The sequence below is a fragment of the Ranitomeya variabilis genome, chromosome 2 (assembly GCF_051348905.1).
Source record: "Ranitomeya variabilis isolate aRanVar5 chromosome 2, aRanVar5.hap1, whole genome shotgun sequence".
Taxonomy (NCBI): domain Eukaryota; kingdom Metazoa; phylum Chordata; class Amphibia; order Anura; family Dendrobatidae; genus Ranitomeya; species Ranitomeya variabilis.
Window position 1 is genome coordinate 466,913,960 of NC_135233.1, and position 25,765 is coordinate 466,939,724.

The 25,765-nt window shown below is 43.5% G+C and overlaps 1 protein-coding gene across 2 annotated transcripts in view; it reads left to right on the forward strand.

Annotated features, from left to right (window-relative positions):
- MACROD1 (mono-ADP ribosylhydrolase 1) overlaps window positions 1-25,765 on the forward strand; it is a 1,026,736-nt gene that overhangs the window by 951,525 nt on the left and 49,446 nt on the right. The gene's annotated exons all lie outside the window — the stretch shown is intronic.

Below are 25,765 nucleotides of genomic sequence, written 5' to 3' on the forward strand. Positions count from 1 at the left end.
GAACCCTTTACACACAAGGAATTAGAGCGCAAAACCTGAAAAACCCTCCTGACCTGTTGGACATGAGAGTCCCAGTCATCCGAAAAAATCAAAATATCATCCAGATACACAATCATAAATTTATCCAAATATTCACGGAAAATGTCATGCATAAAAGACTGAAAGACTGAAGGGGCATTTGAAAGACCAAAAGGCATTACTAAATACTCAAAATGGCCCTCTTTATTCGAGCAAACAAATCAGTAAGCAGTGGCAAAGGATACTGATATTTAACCGTGATTTTATTCAAAAGCCGATAATCAATACACGGCCTCAAAGAGCCATCTTTTTTAGATACAAAGAAAAAAACGGCTCCTAAGGGAGATGACGAAGGACGAATATGTCCCTTTTCCAAGGACTCCTTAATATATTCCCGCATAGCAGCATGTTCAGGCACAGATAGATTAAATAAACGACCCTTTGGAAACTTACTGCCCGGAATCAGATCTATAGTACAATCGCAATCTCTGTGCGGAGGTAGTGAACCAAGTTTAGGCTCCTCAAAAACGTCACGATAATCAGATAAAAATTCCGGAATCTCAGAGGGAATAGATGACGAAATGGAAACCAAAGGTACGTCCCCATGAGTTCCCTGACATCCCCAGCTTAACACAGACATTGCTTTCCAGTCGAGGACTGGGTTATGAGATTGCAGCCATGGCAATCCAAGCACCAACACATCATGTAGATTATACAACACAAGGAAGCGAATAATCTCCTGGTGATCCGGATTAATACGCATAGTTACTTGTGTCCAGTATTGTGGTTTATTACTAGCCAATGGCGTGGAGTCAATACCCTTCAGAGGTATAGGAACTTCCAGAGGCTCTAAATTAAACCCACAGCGTTTGGCAAAGGACCAATCCATAAGACTCAAAGCGGCGCCAGAGTCGACAAAGGCGTCCGCGGTAATAGACGATAAAGAGCAAATCAGGGTCACAGATAGAATAAACTTAGACTGTAAAGTGCCAATTGAAACAGACTTATCAACCTTCTTAGTACGTTTAGAGCATGCTGATATAACATGAGTTGAATCACCACAATAGAAGCATAACCCATTTTTTCGCCTAAAATTCTGTCGTTCGCTTCTGGACAGAATTCTATCACATTGCATAATCTCTGGCGCCTTCTCAGTAGACACCGCCAAATGGTGCACAGGTTTGCGCTCCCGCAAACGCCGATCAATCTGAATAGCCATTGTCATGGACTCATTCAGACCTGTAGGCACAGGGAACCCCACCATAACATCTTTAATAGCATCAGAGAGACCCTCTCTGAAATTCGCCGCCAGGGCGCACTCATTCCACTGAGTAAGCACAGACCACTTACGAAATTTTTGGCAGTATATTTCAACCTCATCTTGCCCTTGAGACAGGGCCATCAAGGCTTTTTCAGCCTGAATCTCTAAATGAGGTTCCTCATAAAGCAACCCCAAAGCCAGGAAAAACGCATCCACATTGAGCAACGCAGGATCCCCTGGTGCCAAAGCAAATGCCCAATCCTGAGGGTCGCCCCGGAGCAAGGAAATTACAATCCTGACCTGCTGTGCAGGATCTCCAGCGGAGCGAGATCTCAGAGACAAAAATAATTTACAATTATGTTTGAAATTCTGGAAGCGAGATCTATCCCCGGAGAAAAATTCAGGTAAAGGAATTCTAGGTTCAGATATAGGAGCATGAATTACAAAATCCTGTAAACTTTGAACCTTCATAGCGAGATTATCCAAACCAATAGCTAAACTCTGAGGATCCATTTTAATCAGGTGAAATCAGAACCATTCAAGGATTAGAAGGAGAGAGAGACGAAGGCTGCAGTAAGCAGAAATGCAAGTGAATCAACTAATGAGCAAACTCAGAAAAAAAAAAAAAAAAAATTCTCTGCAGACTTCTTTTCTCTCCTTTCTTCTGCCAATTATTTTAACTCTTGGCCGGCCAAACTGTCATGGTTCTCAATGGCAAGAGACCGTAGTAAAGCATACAAAAGGACTAGCTCTTGGAAGATGGGAACTCGAGCTGACTGTGAGCTAAACCTACCGCACAACTAACAGTGGCCGGGTAGCGTGCCTACGTTTTATCCCTAGACGCCCAGCGCCAGCCGGAGGACTGACTGACCCTAGCAGAGAAAAATACAGACCTGGCTTACCTCTAGAGAAATTTTCCCCAAAAGGCAGACAGTAGCCCCCACATATATTGTCGGTGATTTTAGAGGAAAATGACATACGAAGTATGAAGATAGGTTTAGCAAATTGAGGTCCGCTTACTAGATAGTAGGAAGACAGAAAAGGGAACTTCACAGTCCGCTGAAAACCCTTTCAAAACACCATCCTGAAATTACTTTAAGACTCTAATATCAACTCATGACACCAGAGTGGCAATTTCAGCTCACAAGAGCTTCCAGCCTCAGAAATATTCAAAAACAGAGAACTGGAACAAAAATGCAAAACAATCTTAGGACTACAAGTCCAACTTAGCTGATAGTAGTCTAGGAGCAGGAACATGCAACAGAAAGGCTTCTGGTAACATTGTTGGCCGGTATAGAAATGACTGAGGAGCAAGGCTAAATAGAAACTCCCACATCCTGATGGAAACAGGTGAACAGAGGAGATGAAGCACACAAGTTCAGTACCACCAGTAACCACCGGGGGAGCCCAGAAACCAAATTCACAACACATGGTATTCCGGAGAATATTGTATCCGACAGATGTTCCCAGTTTGTTTCTAGGTTTTGGCGGGCCTTTTGTGCTAGGCTGGGCATTGATTTGTCTTTTTCTTCTGCATTTCATCCTCAGACAAAATGGCCAGACCAAGCGAACTAATCAGACTTTGGAAACTTATTTGAGATGCTTTGTGTCTGCTGATCAGGATGATTGGGTGGCTTTCTTGCCATTGGCCGAGTTTGCCCTTAATAATCGGGCTAGTTCGGCTACTTTGGTTTCGCCCTTCTTTTGTAATTTTGGTTTTCATCCTCGTTTTTCTTCGGGGCAGGTTGAGCCTTCTGACTGTCCTGGTGTGGATTCTGTGGTTGACAGGTTGCAGCAGATTTGGGCTCATGTGGTGGACAATTTGGTGTTGTCTCAGGAGGAGGCTCAACGTTTTGCTAACCGTCGTCGGTGTGTTGGTTGCCGGCTTCGGGTTGGGGATCTGGTCTGGTTGTCTTCCCGTCATGTTCCTATGAAGGTTTCTTCCCCTAAGTTTAAGCCTCGGTTTATTGGTCCTTATAGGATTTCTGAGATTATTAATCCGGTGTCTTTTCGATTGGCCCTTCCGGCCTCTTTTGCTATCCATAATGTCTTCCATAGATCTTTATTGCGGAAATATGTGGTGCCCGTTGTTCCCTCTGTTGATCCTCCGGCCCCTGTGTTGGTTGCTGGGGAGTTGGAGTATGTGGTTGAGAAGATTTTGGATTCTCGCTTTTCGAGGCGGAGGCTTCAGTACCTTGTCAAATGGAAGGGTTATGGCCAGGAGGATAATTCTTGGGTTTTTGCCTCTGATGTCCATGCTGCTGATTTTGTCCGTGCCTTTCATCTGGCTCGTCCTGGTCGGCCTGGGGGCTCTGGTGAGGGTTCGGTGACCCCTCCTCAAGGGGGGGTACTGTTGTGAATTCTGCTCTTGGGTTCCCTCCGGTGGTTGTTGGTGGTAATGCAGTTGTCCCTGGGTTGCAATCCTGGTCAGGTGTCCCTGCTGATTGCAGTTCTGACTTTGGTATTTAGGTGTGCAGGATTCATTAGTCCTTGCCAGTTGTCCATTGTTCTTGGAGGTTTTGATCTCTGTCTGGTTCCTCCTGCCCTGCTGCCAAATCAGCAAAGATAAGTGTCTGGTTTTTGTTTCTGCAGCACACATGCTGCGTGCTTTACAATTCAGTGCTATTCATTTGTTTTTTCTTGTCCAGCTTAGACTGTGTTAGGATTTTTTCAGTCAAGTTGGATTCTCAGGAGATGCAGATATACATTCCATGTCTTTAGTTAGATGGTGGAATTTTTGTATTATCTGCTGTGGATATTTTTAGGGTTTTAATACTGACCGCTTAGTATTCTGTCCTATCCTTTCCTATTTAGCTAGAGTGGCCTCTTTTGCTAAATCCTGTTTTCCTGCCTGCGTGTGTCTTTCCTCTAATACTCAGTCAATATTTGTGGGGGGCTGCCTATCCTTTGGGGTTCTGCTCTGAGACAAGATAGTATTCCCATTTCCATCTATAGGGCTATTTAGTCCTCCGGCTGTGTCGAGGTGTCTAGGATGTGTTAGGTACACCCCACGGCTACTTCTAGTTGCGGTGTCAGTTTAGGGTTTGCGGTTAGTACAGGTTCCACCTACTCCAGAGAAAGTCTCATGCAGCTCCAAGGTCACCGGATCATAACAGGGAAGCAGACGGCGGGGGACGTGACAGGCACCGGAATGTGAGTATGGAGTTTTTTGGGTTTTTTTTACATTTACAATGGTAACCAGGGTAAACATCGGGTTACTAAGCGCGGCCCTGCGCTTAGTAACCCGATGTTTACCCTGGTTACAAGCGAACACATCGCTGGATCGGTGTCACACACACCGATCCAGCGATGACAGCGGGAGATCCAGCGATGAAAGAAAGTTTCAAACGATCTGCTACGACGTACGATTCTCAGCGGGGTCCCTGTTCGCTGCTGCGTGTCAGACACATTGAGATCGTATGGATATCTGTCGCGCCCCCTCCACCGCCGCAGGGCCGAGGGGTACCCGGTACCGGGCCTCTGAGTCTCTGCTTCTGGGGTTGTCACGGCGGCTAGGCCCCGGTCCGTGACCCTGCCGTGGGGGCGCACAGTAGAATGCAAGGTGTGGGTGTTGGTAGTGATGATAGCGATGTAGCGGTGCAGTTGTGGGGTGCAGGTCGCGATAAATAACGAGGACACCAGGTTGCAGTCTCTTTACCTCTTTACTGGAGATCTCTGAGTCCTCAGTCCAGAACACGGTTCACCAGGCTACGCAAGTCCAGCCGGTCCAATGGCACCTCCAGAGTCCTCCTCTCAGGTGGAAATCTGTGCCTTCCTTCTAGCGCTATGTGTTGTAGTCCTTCCCTGCTGTGCTCACGGAAAGTGACCCCACAACGGTTGTGTCTGTTTCTTAAGTTCCCTCACAACTCGATTTGATGTTCCTCTGTAATCCACCCCTCCCTGTATTCAGGTTGGAATGGCACCCGTTTGTCAGGTAGGCCTGGAGTTCTTCCGGGACCCTAGAGACGCCCCTCTCCCGCAATTGCCCCCCAAGACTTCATAGGTGATATGTGGTAGACAGCCCGCCTGAGACCGACTGTCCTGCCGCTGTTTGGAGTATGGCTTGAAGCTGTATTCTAATCCACTCCCTCGGCGTTCCGGCCACCGGTATTGCGCCTCAGCAGGGTGCTGCCTCTTTCAACAAAACCCCTGCTGGTATTCTCCTTCTGCTTGATCTCGTTTCTCACTCAGCACAATCTGCCTCGCTTCTAGTCCTTTCTTGGGCACCGCCGCTAAGCTGAGCAGGCACGGTCCCGTTACGTTCTCTCAATGCCAAGCCTCTGCCAGGATCCCACCCCTGGCAGAGACCCTACAGTCTATCCCTTCACAACACCCTCTGCCACAGGGTGTTGCTCTGTTCAATCCCGTCAGCGTTCTCTCTAACTTCCTGCCTGACCCCCAGTTTACCCACTATGGTGGGGAGTGGCCTAATGAATAGCACCCTTAGCTCCCCCCGGAGGCCCTGCTGTGAAACATATTGGTGTCTGTGATACCTGATTGGAGGAACTCCTTCAGTGCCATCGAACGTACCATGGCTCCCCTTAGTGGCAGAGCCACAGTACTGCAACGACCAGGACTCTGGGGCGCTGCATATCGCTGGAACGTCACGATCGTGCCGTCGTAGCGATCAAAGTGCCACTGTGAGACGGTACCCTAAGTTACTCACTCCTGCAATTCTCCAGTTCTCCTGTGGGCCAGTCCAACCCTGGGTATCTCTGTGATATAAGACTCATTCTTATATTGAAGGTGATTATTTCCAAAATGCACCCCTACAACGTCCAAAATAATGCATTTTGAAAATGTTATACCTATAAGTTTTAAACATCCCTCTCCTCAGATAATGTGTACGATATGCAAGTAATAATAATTTTTATTTCTATAGTGCCAACATATTTCTCAGCATTTCACATTACAGAGGACACTTGTACAGACAATAAAAACATAACAGATTAAACACATAATTCAACAGACACCAATAAGAGTGAGGGCCCTGCTCTCAAATTTACAATCTATGAGAAAATAGGGGAGACAAGAAAGGTAAATGGTAAAAAGTGCTTGTATTGTATGGTTCAGCCATCACTATAATAAATAGGATACTCAAATAATGCTACATAAATCAGTTACCAGTGCGTTTCTGTATAAGTACAGGTACAGCATGCTATTAAGTGCATGGAGGGTGTGAAACGGATGAAACGAGGGACCAGACTTGGAAAAAAATTTTGTAAGATTAAAAGTCGAATAGTTACATAAGTGAGATGAGGCGATTGGCCTAAAAATGCATTTCTTTAGCCTGGCCTCTGTTAAAACTGTGGGTATTGGGAATTAATCAAATTCTCCTGGGGAGTGCATTCCATATAATTCCCACAGCTCGTGAGAAGTCTTGGATACAGGAGTGGGAGTTTCGGATTATTGAGAATGTTATTCTTTGGTTATTAGCGGAATGGAGGACACAGGTAGGGTGATAGACAGAGATGAGGGAGGAGATGTAGAGTGGTGCAGAAGTGTGGAGAGCATACTGGGTGAGAGTGATAAGTTTATATTGAACTCTGTATTGGATGGGCAACCAGTGCAACGACTGGTACAGGGTAGAGTCATCGGTGTAGCAGTTGGAGAGAAATATGGTTCTAGGTGCTGCATTCAGGATGGATAGGAAAGAGGAGAGTTTAGTAAGAGGGAGGCCGATTAGTAGAGAGTTGCAATAGTCCAGACAAGAATGAATAAGAGCAACAGTATGAGTTTTTGTAGATTCAAAGGTAAGAAATAGTCGAATGCTAGAGACGTTTTTGAGGTGTAGGTGACATAAGCGAGCAGGGAGTGAAGGAAATATCTAAGTCAAATATAACCCCAAGACAGCGGGTGTGCTGCTGGGGAGTAATGGTAGAACCACATACGGAAATGGCAATTTGGGTTTAGGAATGTCAGTAGAGAGAAGAAACACAAGAGGTTCAGTTTTGACAGATTCAGTTTTAGATAGAGTGAGGGCATAATGTTAGAGACAGCAGAAAGACAATCACTGGTAACTGGTATTTTTTAGTAAGGCATTGGTGATGTCAGGAGAAAATGTTTATAATTGTGTGTCATCAGCATAGACATGGTTCTGAAAACCGAATCTACTGATGGTTTGTCCAATACTGACTGTATACAAGGAGAAGAGGTGGGGACCTAGAACTGAACCCTGAGGAACCCCGACAGTAATGGGAAGAGGAGAGGAAGAGGAACCATAAAAAAATACAGTGAAGGAGCAGGCAGAGGGGTAGGAGGAGAACTAGGAGAGAGAAGTGTCCTTGAGGCTGATAGAGCGGCACATAGAGCTGGTGATCCACAGTGTCAATTGCTGCAGAAAGATCCAGGAGAATCAACATGGAGTAGTGACCATTAGATTTAGCTTTTAGCAGATCATTAGAGACTTTAGTAACGGCAGTTTCAGTAGAGTGTAAGGGGCAGAAACCGGATTGTAAAGGGTAAAGAAGATAGTTATCTGAGAGGTAGCCGATTAGACGGGAATGGAATTAACATTTCAGAAGTTTAGAGATGAAGGGAAGATTAGAAACATGTCTGTAGTTAGTAACACAGTTATGGTGGAGGGATGTTTTTCAGTAATGGTTGTATTCCGATGTATTTGAAGGAGGGAAAGATACCACATGAGAGAAAGAAGTTAAATAGTTTAATTAGGTGAGTGGTGACAGCCAGGCAAAGGGACTGAAGGAGATGTGAGGGAATAGGGTCACTGTTGCAGGTAGTAGGGTGAGAAGATGCAAGGAGCCTGTTAACACTTTCTTCCGTGACCGGTCAAAGACAGAAAGTGAGCTACATAAAGTGCAGGAGGTAAGAGAATGCATGATCTTAGGGGATTGGAATAAAATTTTCTGTCGGATATGGTTTGTCTTGAAATAGTTGGCTAGATCGTCGGCACTGAGGTTGGGGCCTGTACTCTTGCACTGAGAGAATTAAAAGTGTGAAAGAGACGTTTAAGATTGTTGGATAGTAAGGTGATAAGGGCGGTGAAGTAGGCTTGTTTGGAAAGGGGAAAGGTGAAAGGCAGAGTTGTATGCTTTAAGCATAAACTTATAATGGATGAAATCTTTAGCCAGATTGGTTGTTACCAGCAGGTGTAATAAAAAAATTTGGGGAGGAAGAATTTACATATACTAAGGGCTTTATGAATGAGAACTCTTGCAAAGGAGTGAATTTGTTTTGCATATCAAACGATCAGGACTCCAATTTAATTTTCTAATCTTCAATTGAAAGCCAAAAGCTAAAATATAACTGGATTGTTTGGGTAGCACCACCTCTTTTTGTGTACTCTTCTTTTAATAAATGAGGCCAATTTTGCATGGAATGGATTCTTTATCACATTAAATCTCACATAAAGCTTTCATATTAATGTTTCTTCCTTGACTATTTATTTCCATTTATTAGTGAGCATTACATATTTCTCTGTTACTGGAATGCAGTCATTGTCCTGTAGTACAATGTAAGACTTCCTCACTACAGTCCTAAGTGTTGCCGCCAGATTCTTCTTGTTGCAAGAGTGCACGATATAATCACGCTTTCCTTGTCTCTTTCTATATTCCTGCATCTGAGAAAGGCTGTGAAATCCTGAGGTTGAAAGGCATCTAGCAGAGAATACACCTTGTCTAAATTTTAGCAGTTGTTACAAGTGACTTATTTGAATTCCCCATACAGAACTGATGAAGTTGTATCACAATACCAATTTTACTTCCATCGTTCATATGTTACAAATTGTGACCCTAGCCTTATGGGCTGGTTGCTTGTACCTGTTCAACTTGCCATTTGGCACGGGAGCATACGGAAAGAGTTGTCAATATTACAGGGGACTGAGGCCGTAGCCTTTTTATGTAGAACTGTGGTTGACAATTTTAAAGAAGCCATGCTCGAGTTCATATGAGGACATCCAGCAGAGGGCGCATCACCGCGACTCAAGGTAACTACAGGACATTCCCCTGCACTCCATTCATTCACAAAATTTTACAGACAGGAGCACTGCTGCATTAGCAGGCTCCTGGGTGTATAATTATCTAACCCCTTCAGATGGATTTACATCGTGGGACGTGACTGAACGACAGAAGGTATGGGATATTGTTGATTTTTTATTTTTCCTTTTTTACAGAACGAGGGTCTTCAGGTGGATTAAGAGTATAATAAAATATTAAAACACCCTGTGTCTTTATTTCATTAAAATACTTTTTAATAATGTGTGTGTGTTTTATTACCATTTCGTACTATTGGATTAATAATGGATAGGTGTCATAATTGACGCCTCTCCATTATTAACCTGGCTTAATGTCATCTTACAATAGCAAGGTGACATTAACCCTTCATTACCCCATATCCCACCGCTACACGGGAGTGGGAAGAGAGTGGCCAAGTGCCAGAATAGGTGCATCTTCCAGATGTGCCTTTTCTGGGGTGGCTGGGGGAAGATGTTTTTAGCCAGTGGGGGCCAATAACCATGGACCCTCTCTAGGCTATTAATATCTGCCCTCAGTCAGTGGCTTTACCACTCTGGCGGAGAAAATTGCGCGGGAGCCCACACCAATTTTTTTCCGCGATTTAACCCTTTATTTTACAAGCTACAGCGCCCAAATTTTGCACATACACACTACTAACAGTAGTGTGGAATATGCAAAAAAAAAGGGATATGAGATGGTTTACTGTATGTAAACCATGTCTCATATCATGTCGGGTTTGTGAAGGAGAGAGGAAAAGCTGGCAATTGAATTACCGGCTTTTCTATAGAACACCGCTGCGTATTTCTCGCAAGTCACACTGCTGGTCCGTGTGTAATCCGTATTTTTCTCGCCCCCATAGACTTTCATTGGCGATTTTTTTTGCGCAATACGGTGACAAACGCAGCATGCTGCGATTTTCTATGGCTGTACAAGACCGTATAATACGGATCCGTAAAATACGGCTGATAGGAGCTGGGCCATAGAGAATCATTGTACCGTATGCAATCCGTATTTTCTGCACCTCTCATACGTCCGTAAAACTCGCTAGTGTGATGCCGGCCTTACAAATACTGATGTAAAATACTGACCAAATAGTAAACATGGCCTAAAGGGACTGATGTAGCTTATAGTGCAAATTCTTTTTTTGAGGAGAGTTTGACATAGACTGGATTAAGTGGATGTTTCCTGCTGGTTTGTAAAAATAATACCAAACTGTCCAACCCTATTACTATGCTATTGTTTTTTTCTGATATGCTATGGATCTCCAAGGACAGTAATCTTGGTATCAGAGCCATAAGGCATGTTACCTAGCTTTACAAAAAATCTGAATGTGCATTGTTATAGATTTCCCCTCCATGTTCTATTGATCACACAGGCACAGTGATAACCTGGGGGATGGAGGCTGTGATTGACATCCAAGTTCCTGCACTAACATTGATGGCTAACCCCTGAACACACAATTGTTAATATTGATTAGTTAAGCTTCTGGGCTATCCTTAAAAAGTGCCTTCAACAGTACCTTAAGAAATAGTATGCATATTACTGTATAGAAGTATTTGCACTGTGGCACAATTTGGATAATTTAGATACATACATCAGTGCTGTGAAGTTGAAAAAAAATGCCTTTGAGATATGATTGTGTAGATAGTGTAGATTTTAAGCTAAGATGTATTTTACAAAAATATTGTATTAAATGGGTGTCCACTGCTAGGACAACCTCTTCTCAGTTGCTATATTTCCCCATGTAAGATAAAAACAGCTTGTCCTCACATTATTATTATTATACATTTTTATAGTGCCATTTATTCCATGGCACTTTACATGTGAACAGGGCAAATAGACATGAGTAAAACAAGGCACACACAAGTACACGAGGAGAGAGGACCCTGCCCACAAGGGCTCACAGTCTACAGGGGATATCTGGTGTCTGCACCATTCCAGCGATGTTGGAACAGCACCAGGGAAAGTCAGAACTGCTGATGCTTTCTCTTGGAAACCCGGTGCCGACATCGCTGAATTGACATTGGAGGTGAGGACATGGGGGAATAACGTAATTGAGAAGTGGTTATCCGAGCACTGGATGACCACTTTTAATGCAATATTTGTATTTTAGTAGTCACCACGTTGTGAGCGGCATTTCATCATACACCACAGTCCAGTAACCAGCTCACACTTTTGGTCAATGAAAGCCACCCAGTCAATCAGGGTGGGTGCGTGCGACTGGGCCATGACTGGCTGAATCCAGGAAATCCAGAAGTTGATGTGATATCAGCGGATGTCAGTGGCGGATGCAGCCGGGGTCACGTAATGCGGACTGAGTGAATAGTGATAGCACCGTTCACAGGCACATAAGGCAGCAGAAGGTATTTACAAAAATACTTCTTTAAAAGGTATAAATCGTTGGTGGCATTATACAGTGTGGTGGACCACCTCTTTAATAGTCATTGGACAAAGTAACAATTATAAATAGGATGAGATTTATTATGTGGTTGCAAATATTTTCCTGTCAATGACTGAAGTCTAAAAACCATGAACATTACCAAATTCTAAGATTCCTCCCTTGAGATGCTTTGCCAGGCCATTACTGCAGTAATCCTCATTTTCTGCTTCTTTGTCGGTCTTTCCACTTGTATTGAATTCAGTAAGTGAAAAGCGTGCCCAGTCGGGTTGAGGTCAGGTGACTGACTAAGACCTCAAAGAATATTCTATTACTTTGCCTTAAAAAGCTTTCTGGAGGTTTTAGTCGTTATCTATCTGTACTGTGAATCACCGTTCTATCAGTTTTGCAGCATTTGCCTGAATCTTAGAACATATAGTACTATACACTTCAGAAATCTCCCTGCTACTTCTCTCCGCAGTCACATCATGGGTAAACCAGTGACCCAGTTCTGTTGGTTGTAATACTTGCCCACGTCGTAACACTGCCTCCACCACGCTTGACAGATAATGTGGTATGTTTTGGATCAGGAGCCCTTCCTTTACTTCTTCATACTTTCTCTTCACATCATTCTGCTACAAGTGAATCTTGGTTTCTTCTGTCCCTAGAGTCTTGTTAGAGAACTCTGTGGCTTCTTCAGAGGTTTTCGAGCAAAGTATCTCTATATTCTTCAGCGTATTGCAGTTTAAGATAAATCCTATGGATTTCCATTCATGAATTCATCTCTTCATTGTAAACTTTGGCAATAATTTGACCACCTCATTGAGAGCATTCTTGACTTGGCTGGATTTCATTAAGGGGTTTTTTCTTTACCAAGGATGAAATGCTATAGTCAGACACTTTAGCTATACTCCATGCTCTTTCTTGTGCTGGAGAAGGATGTTATCAATACAATGGATGGCAAGAAGAAACAACATACATTTTGGAACAAATGAAGCCAGACATGTCACTGGAAGCAAGGATCACCAAGCTACGACTTGCCTACTTTGGACACATCATACAAATTACTGGAGAAGGATATCATGGTCGGAACAAGACGAAGTGGAAGACAAGCAACTAGATACTAGATAACGTCAGAGAAGACACTGGTGGCCCTATCTAGGTCTGACTGTTGACTTTGCCACTACTAAAGCTTCTGCCATATAACATACATTTACTTTTTCAGCCTTATCATAGCTTCTTTTATTTGCATTCACAAGTCATTAAATTATTACTGAGAGTTCCCGTGAACAGCTACCAAATAAAGTCTAAATCAAACCAAATTGACTAAAGTCCCCTGTGTTTGGCCCACAGTTGTCTTGCCCAACTTTCTCATTCACAAGAGCGCTCAGTTTGCCAAGTGCTCCTGTTTTCTGTATGAGAGAGTCAATGCCAGACATCTCTGGTGGTAGATTATCTCGTAGAGAACAAATGGATCGTCAGTCCAAAAATTAGACATGCCAGATCCTTATCCGTTGGGGCACCCCATACATAGACTGTCGGTCAAACCCATTAATATCGCTAGGTTCGGACTAGAAACAACTACAGACTGTATCTCCATATTTTGCTATGAAATAATGAGGATAACAGGTCATAATGTACCAAGAGACAGCTTATTGTCTAGTTGGAGGGACTTCATGAAAATGGGGGATAATGTGAAAGTGGAAGAGCACTTGAAAATAATAACAATATTTTTGTTAAACCCCCCTTTAAAAAGACTGAAAATCTTCAATTCCGTTCCCTGTTGATGGCAATTGTTTTAAATTATTTGTTCTGGTGTACAGAAAGCCAAACTCTAAAAACGTTGTCACTGTCCAAATATTTCTGGATGTGACTTTATGTTGCGTTACAACTACCATCTAAGTTGCTTTGTCACCAAATAAAAAAAAAATTACATTTTTACTGTCCAGGAATTTACAGATGGTTGGCAGCTCTGTAAACCTAAATCCTGCAAGATTACTCATGCCATTACGCCTCTCTAAGGGCACAACTAGCCATGTTGTTTCTTAACTTAAATTATATTCTGTTCAGTGACCATTAAACAAAACAAAAGGGGGCTATAAACTGACTTCACACGTAGATCATTTTTTCTTATGTGGATCACAAGGGACATTCTTACAGCCACTCAGAGATGTGCAGAATGAATATATGAAATGCACAGGCAGAAAGAATACCTAAAGTGTGTCCATGCTCCATTGAGCATTCCCCTTGCATTGCCATCAGTGGGCAAAAGAACATCCCTGGTGATCCTTATAAAATTCAGTGACCCTCTTTTAAATTTGCTTTAAGCTGCATTTTGTTCTGTGGTAACAGCCTTAGAATGGAAAGCAGTTCTGGCCGAGAGGCAAGATGGACCTGCACATAACAACTAACCATTTCATGATTAATCTTTTATCATATGAAAACATTTTTTCATAGGGGTAAAAAAAAACAATCTTCCAAAACATTCCTTACATATACGGTATTATAAATGATTGTTGCCACATAGCGATATGACTGTACCTGTGTTTATTATTTGTTAATTTCACGTGCATATTAGTTATAAGTATGGGATTTCTTTCCTAATATTTGGCTGTACGTCATTTTTTTGGATCATTATCACATTAGCGGCAAAGTTAGGCCTCTTTCACACTTCAGTTGTTTGGCGTCAGTCTAAATCCGCCATTTTCCTCAAAAAACGGATCCGTTTTTTTTTTCGACGGATCCGTTTTTTTCCCCATAGACTTGCATTAGCGACGGATTGTGACGGATGGTCGTCCGTTCCATCCGTCATGCGACGGATCCGTCAAAATTTGACGGACGTCATCTAGACATTGACGGTCATTGCAACGTTTTTTGTCTGCGTTGAAATGGCGGATCGCGACGGATCCGTCACGTCCGTCATTTCATAGAATGGCCACCTATGGGCGACGGATCCGTCGCAACCGTCATTTCGGCGGATCCGTCGCCCCAATCCGTTTTTTCAATTTTTTTCAATTGCGCATGCTCCAAAAAGTATATACAACCCCCGAGTAACAGATCCGTCAAAAAAACGGATCCGTTACATCCGTTTTTTCAACTATTGTGACGGATCCGTCGATCCGTCATTATGTCGGAAGTGACTGACGCCAAAAAACTGAAGTGTGAAAGAAGCCTTAGGGGAACAAGTGGGCAATTGCTACTTTAAAAACTCAGATACATGTTGTATTTTCTTTTCAGCTTAGCTGTTTGAGCTCAAGAATTATACAACTGTCCTCTATAAGCAAAAAGAGAGTATAGATATGCAACAAATTTATGATTGTACATAACTGCCGCATTTAGGGCGCCAGGTGTGTTCGACGCCCATTTTTTCTATGTCCAGCCCACCCTATATATGTGAGTAATACCATGTGGTTAGTATTGGCTATGTACCTGAGGAAGTGGACAGGACATCCACGAAATGCGTAGTTTTATTTCCCTGAATAAACTATGCAATTCTTCTGAACTTGTGGTTCCCTTGCCTGATGTTGGAGGAGTGCGGAAGTGTCGGCATCTTGAATATCCTATCGAAAATTTCTTGAGGATCCTTTGTGGGTCCGGTGCCATCTGCAGCCCTCTTATCATACTTACTATATGTGTTGTGCATACTAACAATTTTACCTTACAGCAAACCAATTGTTAATTTGGTAACTGCGCTATTGTGCCCCTCTCTTTACGGTTTCAAGAACAGAGTACACATATCATATGTACAAAGGTGGGTTGATTTTGATTGTCCCCGATTTGGACTGTTTGCAAGGAAAATTTCTACCTTTCAAAAATTTTTCCTGACGGAGAGTCAGTATAACGTATAACTATGTAAGTCCGGAGTCACACTACCGTATAATACAACAGAGTGCTATGCGATAAAACATCACATAACAATCGGCCCAGTGTTACTCTATGGGGCAGTTCAGATCTGCGATTATTTTCCCATGCCGATTTGGCATGCGAGACTCGGCTCATTCGCACCCATACAAGTCTATTGGTGCGAGTGAAACATCGCACTGGACTCCGATATCACCCGAGTGCAGTGCGATTCCCGCGGACGGCGGCAATGGAGGAGATGGAGAAATTACTTTCTCTTTCGCCTCCGAACCTACTGTATGTTCAGATCCTGTCATGCGAGAGCATCGGAGCACAGGGCACTGACACTTGGATCACAACTTTATTGCAAAACACAATGACATGAGAAAAGGCACATTGATAGTAATAGGTCTGTAATCTCTCCGTAAAAATAATCGATTTCACAAGAACAAAAAAAAAAACTTATATGTGTATCTGTTTTGCTGCAGAGAAAATTCTCTCATACATAATAGTACAGCTTATGGCTCACTCTTAGGGCAGGTGTAGACAAGGATATTTTTGGTCCAAGTACGATTCGTCAAAACATTGGATCGCACTTGGACCATTGTTAGGCTATGTGCACACGTAGGAAATGTGGTGCAGAATTTTCTGCACTAAATCTGCATCTCCTGGCAGAATCCGCAGGTGCGTTTTTAGTGCGTTTTTTGTGCAGATTTTATTTCTATAATGGAGGGGTGCAGAAACGCTGCAGAACTGCACAAAAGAAGTGACATGCACTTCTTTGAAATCTGCAGCGTTTCTGCACAGATTTTTCTGCACCATGTGCACAGCTTTTTTTTTCACATTAATTTACATTGTACTTACAGTACAATGTAAATCACAGTGCAGTTCTGCAGCGTTTCTGCTGCAGAAAAATCTGCTGCAGATCTGCACCAATTCTGCACTAAATCTGCATCGTGTGCACATACCCTTAGTCTATGGGGCTGTGCACATGTATGATTTTTTCCTCTGATATTATCTGTGGAAGGAAAAACATTGCAGCATGCCCAAGTTTGATCCAATATTCTGTCCACGCTCAAACATGCAAGTCAGTGAGTCAGTGGAAACCATCGGCGTCTCCTGGATATACAAGTGCAGTTCGATTTCCGAACGGAGAAGATTGAGATTTTTTTCCCCCATCTTCTCCTCAACCAAGAGAATTGGATCACACTCTGATGAGAGTTTGATCAGAGTGTCATTTGCATAATCTACCCGATCTCTCTTCTTTGTTGGAGGATCTATGTAAGAAAGGACTATGACTGTAGAGCAAGGTCCCGGGGCAGATACCACATGCACATATCAACTTCCCTGGCAAATGCCAATCTTCTGCCCCTCTTTTTTAATCTGCGGATGCCGGGATCCTTTATTGTGTGTGCAAAGCTCAAGGGATCATGTGGACTGTGCCATTTCAGGCAAAGTTAATAACTACCTTAATAACTATGTAACTATGTAAGTTTGACACATTTCAGCTATGTCACAGGTCTTGCATGTATGTACCAGTATGAGAATGATATGCAATGTAATTTAAGATTTATATGGTATTATAATTTAGGAGCACAATAAAAAAATAAAAGTTTTAAAAAAGAAAAATCCGTAATTTTTTTTCCATGTGATTATAGATAGCTTAGTTGGGGTCTAGGTCCAAGTGTGGCCAAATCCAGAATAAAATAAAATAAGCTTTGTCTACTTTTATATTTTTCATACAGGTAAAAGCCAAATTCAATGACAAGTTCTTTTTCTTGTATACAAAAAAACTAACTTTTATCGGTGTGCTGGACCTGATTTTTATCTGTTTTTTTTTTTCCATTTATGTGTCATCCATTTTTGTCTTAGGAAAAAACAGCAGATGTGAAAAACCTATAGGATACGTATTTTATCTAAAAAAAAAAAAAAAAAAAAAAAAGAAAGAAAGAAAAAGAAACAGAAGACGTACAGTATGTGAAACTTGGACTTATGAATGAAGCCTAAGTCTGTGTTGTCAAGTTTGAAAGAAAATCAAATTATCCAGTTTTGCTCTGGTCTTGTAGTCCTTTTAAAAGTTGTGCACACTCAGGACTTGAGGGAAACCATTCAATAGATATAGGTGATGATTGACAGTAGATCAATGAATGAGAAAAGAATTAGAATGGCCGCCATCAGCACATATTTTCCATCTTGAATATGATGTGGTCAACTTGTGGTCTACTCATTCGTGCGTAGTTTCTGAGATCATAAATCATGGATTCCATAATCATATTAATTTTTTTAAGACTGTAAAATGTGTTAAAATATAACATTTTATATCTCTATTATTATTATCGATAAGTGTTATATCAGTTGTAAGGAGGCTAATGGCCGTGTAGTCAATGGGAGGTATGTGTCGCAGAGATGGCTGCTCTGTTATGACCTGGTGGTTAGGAGCACCTGGAATTACCTGATGGTTAAACTTGACGACAGGACAAGCTCTGGGGAGTGGGATCTCTGCTGACCGCAAACTCTAATTCTATCACACACACTAGAAATAGCCGTGGAGTGTACCTAACTCTCCCTAGACGCCTCTTCACAGCCTAAGAGCTAACTACCCCTAAAGATAGAAAATAAAGCCTTACCTTGCCTCAGAGAAATTCCCCAAAGGAAAAGGCAGCCCCCCACAAATATTGACTGTGAGTTAAGAGGAAAGTCACAAACACAGGAAAGAAACAGGTTTTCAGCAAAGGAGGCCAGACTTACTGAATAGACTGAGGATAGGAAAGGAATCTATGCGGTCAGCACAAAAAACTACAAAAAGCCACGCAGAGTGTGCAAAAAGACCCCCGTACCGACTCACGGTGCGGAGGTGCCACTCTGCACCCCAGAGCTTCCAGCTAGCAAGGCAATATCATGTTAGCAAGCTGGACTAGAACTTAGCAAGTACTAATAAATATATTCAGTACACAATGAACAAATGAACTAGCAGGAACTTAGCTTCTGCTGGAGTAGACAGGTCATCAGAAAGATCCGAGAGAGATCTGAACCAGTACCGATACATTGACAGCTGGCATGAAGTAACGATCTGAGTGGAGTTAAATAGAAAAGCCAGTCTAGCCGCAAACGAGGGCAGCTGAGGAAGCAACCTCAGAACCAGCAGTTCCACTCACAGCCACCAGAGGGAGTCCACGGACAGAACTCGCTGAAGTACCATTCATGACCACAGGAGGGAGTTCGAGAACGGAATTCACAACAGTACCCCCCCCTTGAGGAGGGGTCACTGAACCCTCACCAGAGCCCCCAGGCCGATCAGGACGAGCCAAATGAAAGGCACGAACCAAATCGGCAGCATGGACATCGGAGGCAACAACCCAGGAATTATCCTCCTGACCATAGCCCTTCCATTTGACCAGGTACTGAAGTTTCCGTCTCGAAACACGAGAATCTAAAATCTTCTCCACCACATACTCCAACTCCCCCTCGACCAACACCGGAGCAGGAGGGTCAATGGAGGGAACCATAGGCGCCACATATCTCCGCAACAACGACCTATGGAACACATTATGGATGGTAAAAGAAGCTGGAAGGGCCAAACGAAACGACACAGGATTGAGAATTTCAGAAATCTTATAAGGACCAATGAAACGAGGTTTAAACTTAGGAGAAGAAACCTTCATAGGGACATAACGAGAAGACAACCAAACCAAATCCCCAACACGAAGTCGGGGACCAACACGACGACGGCGGTTGGCGAAACGTTGAGCCTTCTCCTGGGACAATGTCAAATTGTCCACTACATGAGTCCAAATTTGCTGCAACCTGTCCACCACAGAATCTACACCAGGACAGTCCGAAGGCTCAACCTGCCCTGAAGAAAAACGAGGATGAAAACCAGAATTACAAAAAAAAGGCGAAACCAAAGTAGCCGAACTGGCCCGATTATTAAGGGCGAACTCAGCCAATGGCAAGAAGGTCACCCAATCATCCTGATCAGCAGAAACAAAGCATCTCAGATAGGTCTCCAAAGTCTGATTAGTTCGTTCGGTTTGGCCATTTGTCTGAGGATGGAAAGCCGAAGAAAAAGACAAATCAATGCCCATCTTAGCACAGAAGGACCGCCAAAACCTTGAAACAAACTGGGAACCTCTGTCCGACACGATGTTCTCCGGAATGCCATGCAAACGAACCACATGCTGGAAAAATAATGGAACCAAATCAGAGGAGGAGGGTAATTTAGGCAAGGGTACCAAATGGACCATCTTAGAGAAGCGATCACAAACCACCCAGATGACCGACATCCTTTGAGAGACAGGAGATCTGAAATAAAATCCATGGAAACATGCGTCCAAGGCCTTTTCGGGACTGGCAAGGGCAAAAGTAACCCACTGGCACGAGAACAGCAGGGCTTGGCCCGAGCACAAGTCCCACAGGACTGCACAAAAGAACGCACATCCCGTGACAAGGAAGGCCACCAAAAGGACCTAGCCACCAAATCTCTGGTACCAAAAATCCCAGGATGACCAGCCAACACTGAACAATGAACCTCAGAGATAACTCTACTAGTCCATCTATCAGGGACAAACAGTTTCTCCGCTGGACAACGGTCAGGTCTATCAGCCTGAAACTCCTGCAGCGCCCGCCGCAAATCAGGCGAGATGGCAGACAGAATTACCCCCTCTTTGAGAATACCAGCCGGCTTAGGAACTCCCGGAGAATCAGGCACAAAACTCCTTGAAAGGGCATCAGCCTTCACATTCTTAGAACCCGGAAGGTATGAAACCACAAAATTGAAACGGGAGAAAAACGGCGACCATCGAGCCTGTCTAGGATTCAACCGCTTGGCAGACTCGAGATAAGTCAGATTCTTGTGATCCGTTAAAACCACCATGCGATGCTTAGCTCCCTCAAGCCAATGTCGCCACTCCTCGAATGCCCACTTCATAGCCAACAACTCCCGATTGCCAACATCATAATTACGCTCAGCAGGCGAAAACTTTCTAGAAAAGAAAGCACATGGCTTCATCACAGAGCCATCAGAACTCCTTTGAGACAAAACAGCCCCTGCTCCAATCTCAGAAGCATCAACCTCGACCTGAAAAGGGAGCGAAACATCTGGCTGACACAACACAGGGGCCGAAGAAAAACGACGTTTCAACTCCCGAAAAGCCTCAACGGCCACAGAGGACCAATTCACCACATCAGCACCTTTCTTGGTCAAATCAGTCAACGGTTTAACAACACTAGAAAAATTAGCGATGAAGCGACGGTAAAAATTAGCAAAGCCCAGGAATTTCTGAAGGCTTTTCACAGATGTAGGCTGAGTCCAATCAAAAATGGCCTGAACTTTAACAGGATCCATCTCAATAGTAGAAGGGGAAAAAATGAAGCCCAAAAAGGAAACCTTCTGAACTCCGAAGAGACATTTAGACCCCTTCACAAACAAAGAATTAGCACAAAGGACCTGGAACACCATTCTGACCTGCTTCACATGAGACTCCCAATCATCCGAAAAGACCAAAATATCATCCAAATATACAATCATGAATCTATCCAAATACTTTCGGAAGATGTCATGCATAAAGGACTGAAACACAGATGGAGCATTAGAAAGCCCGAATGGCATCACCAGGTACTCAAAATGGCCCTCGGGCGTATTAAATGCTGTTTTCGATTCATCGCCCTGTTTAATACGCACAAGATTATACGCCCCTCGAAGATCTATCTGGGTGAACCAACTAGCCCCCCTAATCCGAGCAAACAAATCAGACAGTAGAGGCAAAGGGTACTGAAATTTGACCGTGATTTTATTAAGAAGGCGGTAATCTATACAAGGTCTCAGAGAACCATCCTTCTTGGCCACAAAAAAGAACCCTGCACCCAATGGTGACGACGACGGGCGAATATGCCCTTTCTCCAAGGACTCCTTTATATAACTCCGCATAGCGGCGTGTTCCGGCACAGATAAATTGAAAAGTCGTCCCTTAGGAAATTTACTACCAGGGATCAAATTAATAGCACAATCACAATCCCTATGAGGAGGTAGGGCACTGGATTTGGTCTCATCAAATACATCTCGGTAATCCGACAAAAACTCAGGGACTTCAGAAGGAGTAGAGGAAGAAATTGACAACAACGGATCATCATCATGTACCCCTTGACAACCCCAACTGGACACAAACATCGATTTCCAATCCAACACTGGATTATGGACCTGTAGCCATGGCAAACCCAACACGACCACATCATGCAAATTATGCAACACCAAAAAGCGAACATCTTCCCGATGTGCAGGAGCCATGCACATGGTCAACTGAGTCCAATACTGAGGTTTATTCTTGGCCAAAGGCGTAGCTTCAATTCCCCTTAATGGAATAGGATACTGCAAGGGCTCCAAGAAAAAACCACAGCGCCTGGCAAACTCCAAGTCCATCAAATTCAGGGCAGCTCCTGAATCCACAAATGCCATAACAGAGTAGGACGACAGAGCAAATCAGAGTAACGGACAAAAGAAATTTAGGCTGTACAGTACCAATGGTGACAGACCTAGCGAACCGCTTAGTGCGTTTAGGACAATCAGAGATAGCATGAGTGGAGTCACCACAGTAAAAATACAGCCCATTCTGACGTCTGTGTTCTTGCCGTTCAGCTCTGGTCAAAGTCCTATCACATTGCATAGGCTCAGGCCTCTGCTCAGAGGATACCGCCCAATGGTGCACAACTTTGCGCTCACGCAAGCGCCGATCGATCTGAATGGCCAAGGACATTGATTCATTCAGACCAGCAGGCGTGGGGAACCCCACCATAACATCCTTAAGGGCTTCAGAAAGACCCTTTCTGAAAATTGCCGCAAGGGCACACTCATTCCATTGAGTAAGCACAGACCACTTTCTAAACTTCTGGCAATATACCTCCGCTTCATCCTGACCCTGACACAAAGCCAGCAAGATTTTCTCTGCCTGATCTACAGAGTTAGGTTCATCATAAAGCAATCCAAGCGCCAGAAAAAACGCATCTACATTAAGCAATGCAGGATCTCCTGGCGCAAGGGAGAATGCCCAGTCTTGAGGGTCGCCACGTAACAAAGAAATAATGATTTTCACTTGCTGAATGGGGTCACCAGAGGAGCGGGGTTTCAAAGCAAGAAACAGTCTACAATTATTTTTGAAATTCAGAAATTTAGATCTATCCCCAGAAAACAAATCAGGAATTGGAATTCTAGGCTCTAACATCGGATTCTGAACTACATAATCTTGAATGCTTTGTACCCTTGCAATGAGTTGATCAACACAAGAGGACAGACCTTGAATGTCCATCTCTACACCTGAGTCCTGAACCACCCAGAGGTTAAGGGGAAAAGAAAGACAAAACACACTGCAGAGAAAAAAAAATGGTCTCAGAACTTCTCTTATCCCTCTATTGAGATGCATTAACACTTGCGGGCCAGCTGTACTGTTATGACCTGGTGGTTAGGAGCACCTGGAATTACCTGATGGTTAAACTAGACGACAGGACAAGCTCTGGGGAGTGGGATCTCTGCTGACCGCAAACTCTAATTCTATCACACACACTAGAAATAGCCGTGGAGCGTACCTAACTCTCCCTAAACGCCTCTTCACAGCCTAAGAGCTAACTACCCCTAAAGATAGAAAATAAAGCCTTACCTTGCCTCAGAGAAATTCCCCAAAGGAAAAGGCAGCCCCCCACAAATATTGACTGTGAGTTAAGAGGAAAGTCACAAACACAGGAAAGAAACAGGTTTTCAGCAAAGGAGGCCAGACTTACTAAATAGACTGAGGATAGGAAAGGAATCTATGCGGTCAGCACAAAAAACTACAAAAAGCCACGCAGAGTGTGCAAAAAGACCCCCGTACCGACTCACGGTGCGGAGGTGCCACTCTGCACCCCAGAGCTTCCAGCTAGCAAGGCAATATCATGTTAGCAAGCTGGACTAGAACTTAGCAAGTACTAATAAATATATTCAGTACACAATGAACAAATGAACTAGCAGGGACTTAGCTTCTGCTGGAGTAGACAGGTCATCAGAAAGATCCGAGAGAGATCTGAACCAGTACCGATACATTGACAGCTGGCATGAAGTAACGATCTGAGTGGAGTTAAATAGAAAAGCCAGTCTAGCCGCAAACGAGGGCAGCTGAGGAAGCAACCTCAGAACCAGCAGTTCCACTCACAGCCACCAGAGGGAGTCCACGGACAGAACTCGCTGAAGTACCATTCATGACCACAGGAGGGAGTTCGAGAACGGAATTCACAACACTGCTCCCTGCGATGCAACCCGTAGTATTTTGCTTTAGTGCACATGAGCAATAAGATATCGTTTAGTGTACCTGGGTCCGGGTTGCGGGTAGCTATGAGAGATGGGAGGGTCTGGCTACCCACATACCTCACTTGTGGGTGTGGTTACAGCCTAGGTAATGGAGGCTGTTGTTTGGCACATGGTCTGTGTCTGGGGAGGGAAAAGCCTCCTGGGTGTGTGGCTCCATACCGAGCCTGCGTGCTGGACATTGCCCCAGCCTGTGTGCCCACCGGCCTGAGGGAGCAGAGAGCCCCGGCTAAGGACAGTTTTGTGTTGTTTTGCCTGCTCTGAAGGCCGTTTACTGTTTGTTGTTACTGCTGGGTTTATGAAGGAAATAAACCCGCACGGACTTTCTAAAGAAGCACGCCTCCTGTTTGACATGAAATCAGAACAACCTTTCCCAGTTTAAGTAAATTAGGATTAAAATAATTATTATTTGCCGAAGGCCAGAATAATGAGAAAGAGAATGTTTTAAGGCATTTTAATTACTGCAAAGTCAAAAGTTTACATACATTTCATTAGTATTTGGCACCATTGCCCTTAAACTGAATGACTTGGGTAAAACATTTGGGATTTCCTTCCACATGTTTCTCACAATAGTTGATAGGAATTTGGACCCATTACTCCTACCAAACTGGTGTAACTGATCCAGGTTTGTAGGTCGCCTTGCTCGCACCTGTCTTTTCAGCTTTGCCCATAAATGTTCAATAGGAGTGATATCAGGGCTTTGTGATGGCTGCTCCATAACATTAACTTTGTTATCCTTAAGCCACATTGTTACCATTTTGGCAGTATGCTTCAGGTCATTGTCCATTTGGAAGACCCATTTATGCCCAAACTTTAACTTCCTGGCTGATGTCTTGAGATGTTGCTTCAGTATTGCCACATAAGCTTCTTTTCTCGTGATGACATCTATTTTGTGAAGTTCACCAGTCCCTCCTGCAGCAAAAGAACCCCACAACATGGTGCTGCCACCCCCGTATTTCACAGTTGGGATGGTGTTGTTAGGCTTCCAAGCTTCTCCCTTTTCCTCCAAACGTAATGATGGTCATTGTGCCCAAAAAGTTAAATTTCAGTTTCATCAAACCACAGGACATATCTCCAAAAATTAAGGTCTGTGTTCCTATGTCCATTTGCAAACATTAATCTGGCTTTCTTATGTTTCACTTGGCTTCTTCCTGGCAGCGTGGCCTTTCAGCAACATACAGTACTTGTTTCACTGTGGATATTGACACAATCTTACCAGCTTCCGCCATCATCTTCACAAGGTCTTTTGCTTTTGTCCTTGGGTTGATATGCACGTGTCAGTCCAAAGCACGTTCATCTCTGGGACACAGAACCCGTCTCCTTCCTGAGCGGTATGATGGCTGGACATTCCCATCTTGTTTGTACTTATGTATAATTGTTTGTACAGATGAACAAGGCACCTTCAGGTATCTTGAAATTGTACCCAGGGATGAGCCAGACTTGTGCAAGTCCACATTTCTCTTCCTGATATCTTTAGACTTTCACATGATTCTAACCAAAAAAGTAGTGTGTTTCAGGTGTGAATTAAAATTCATCCACCGGTGTGTCTCTAATGAACTCAGATGTTGCCAAAAAACCTATCAGAAGCTTCCAAAACACATGACATCATTATATACAGTACAGACCAAAAGTTTGGACACACCTTCTCATTTAAAGATTTTTCTGTATTTTCATGACTATGAAAATTGTACATTCACACTGAAGGCATCAAAACTATGAATTAACACATGTGGAATTATATACTTAACAAAAAAGTGTGAAACACCTGAAAATATGTCTTATAATCTAGGTTCTTCAAAGTAGCCACCTTTTGCTTTGATGACTGCTTTGCACACTCTTGGCATTCTCTTGATAAGCTTCAAGAGGTAGTCACCGGGAATGGTCTTCCAACAATCTTGAAGGAGTTCCCAGAGATGCTTAGCACTTGTTGGCCCTTTTGCCTTCACTCTGCGGTCCAGCACACCCCAAAC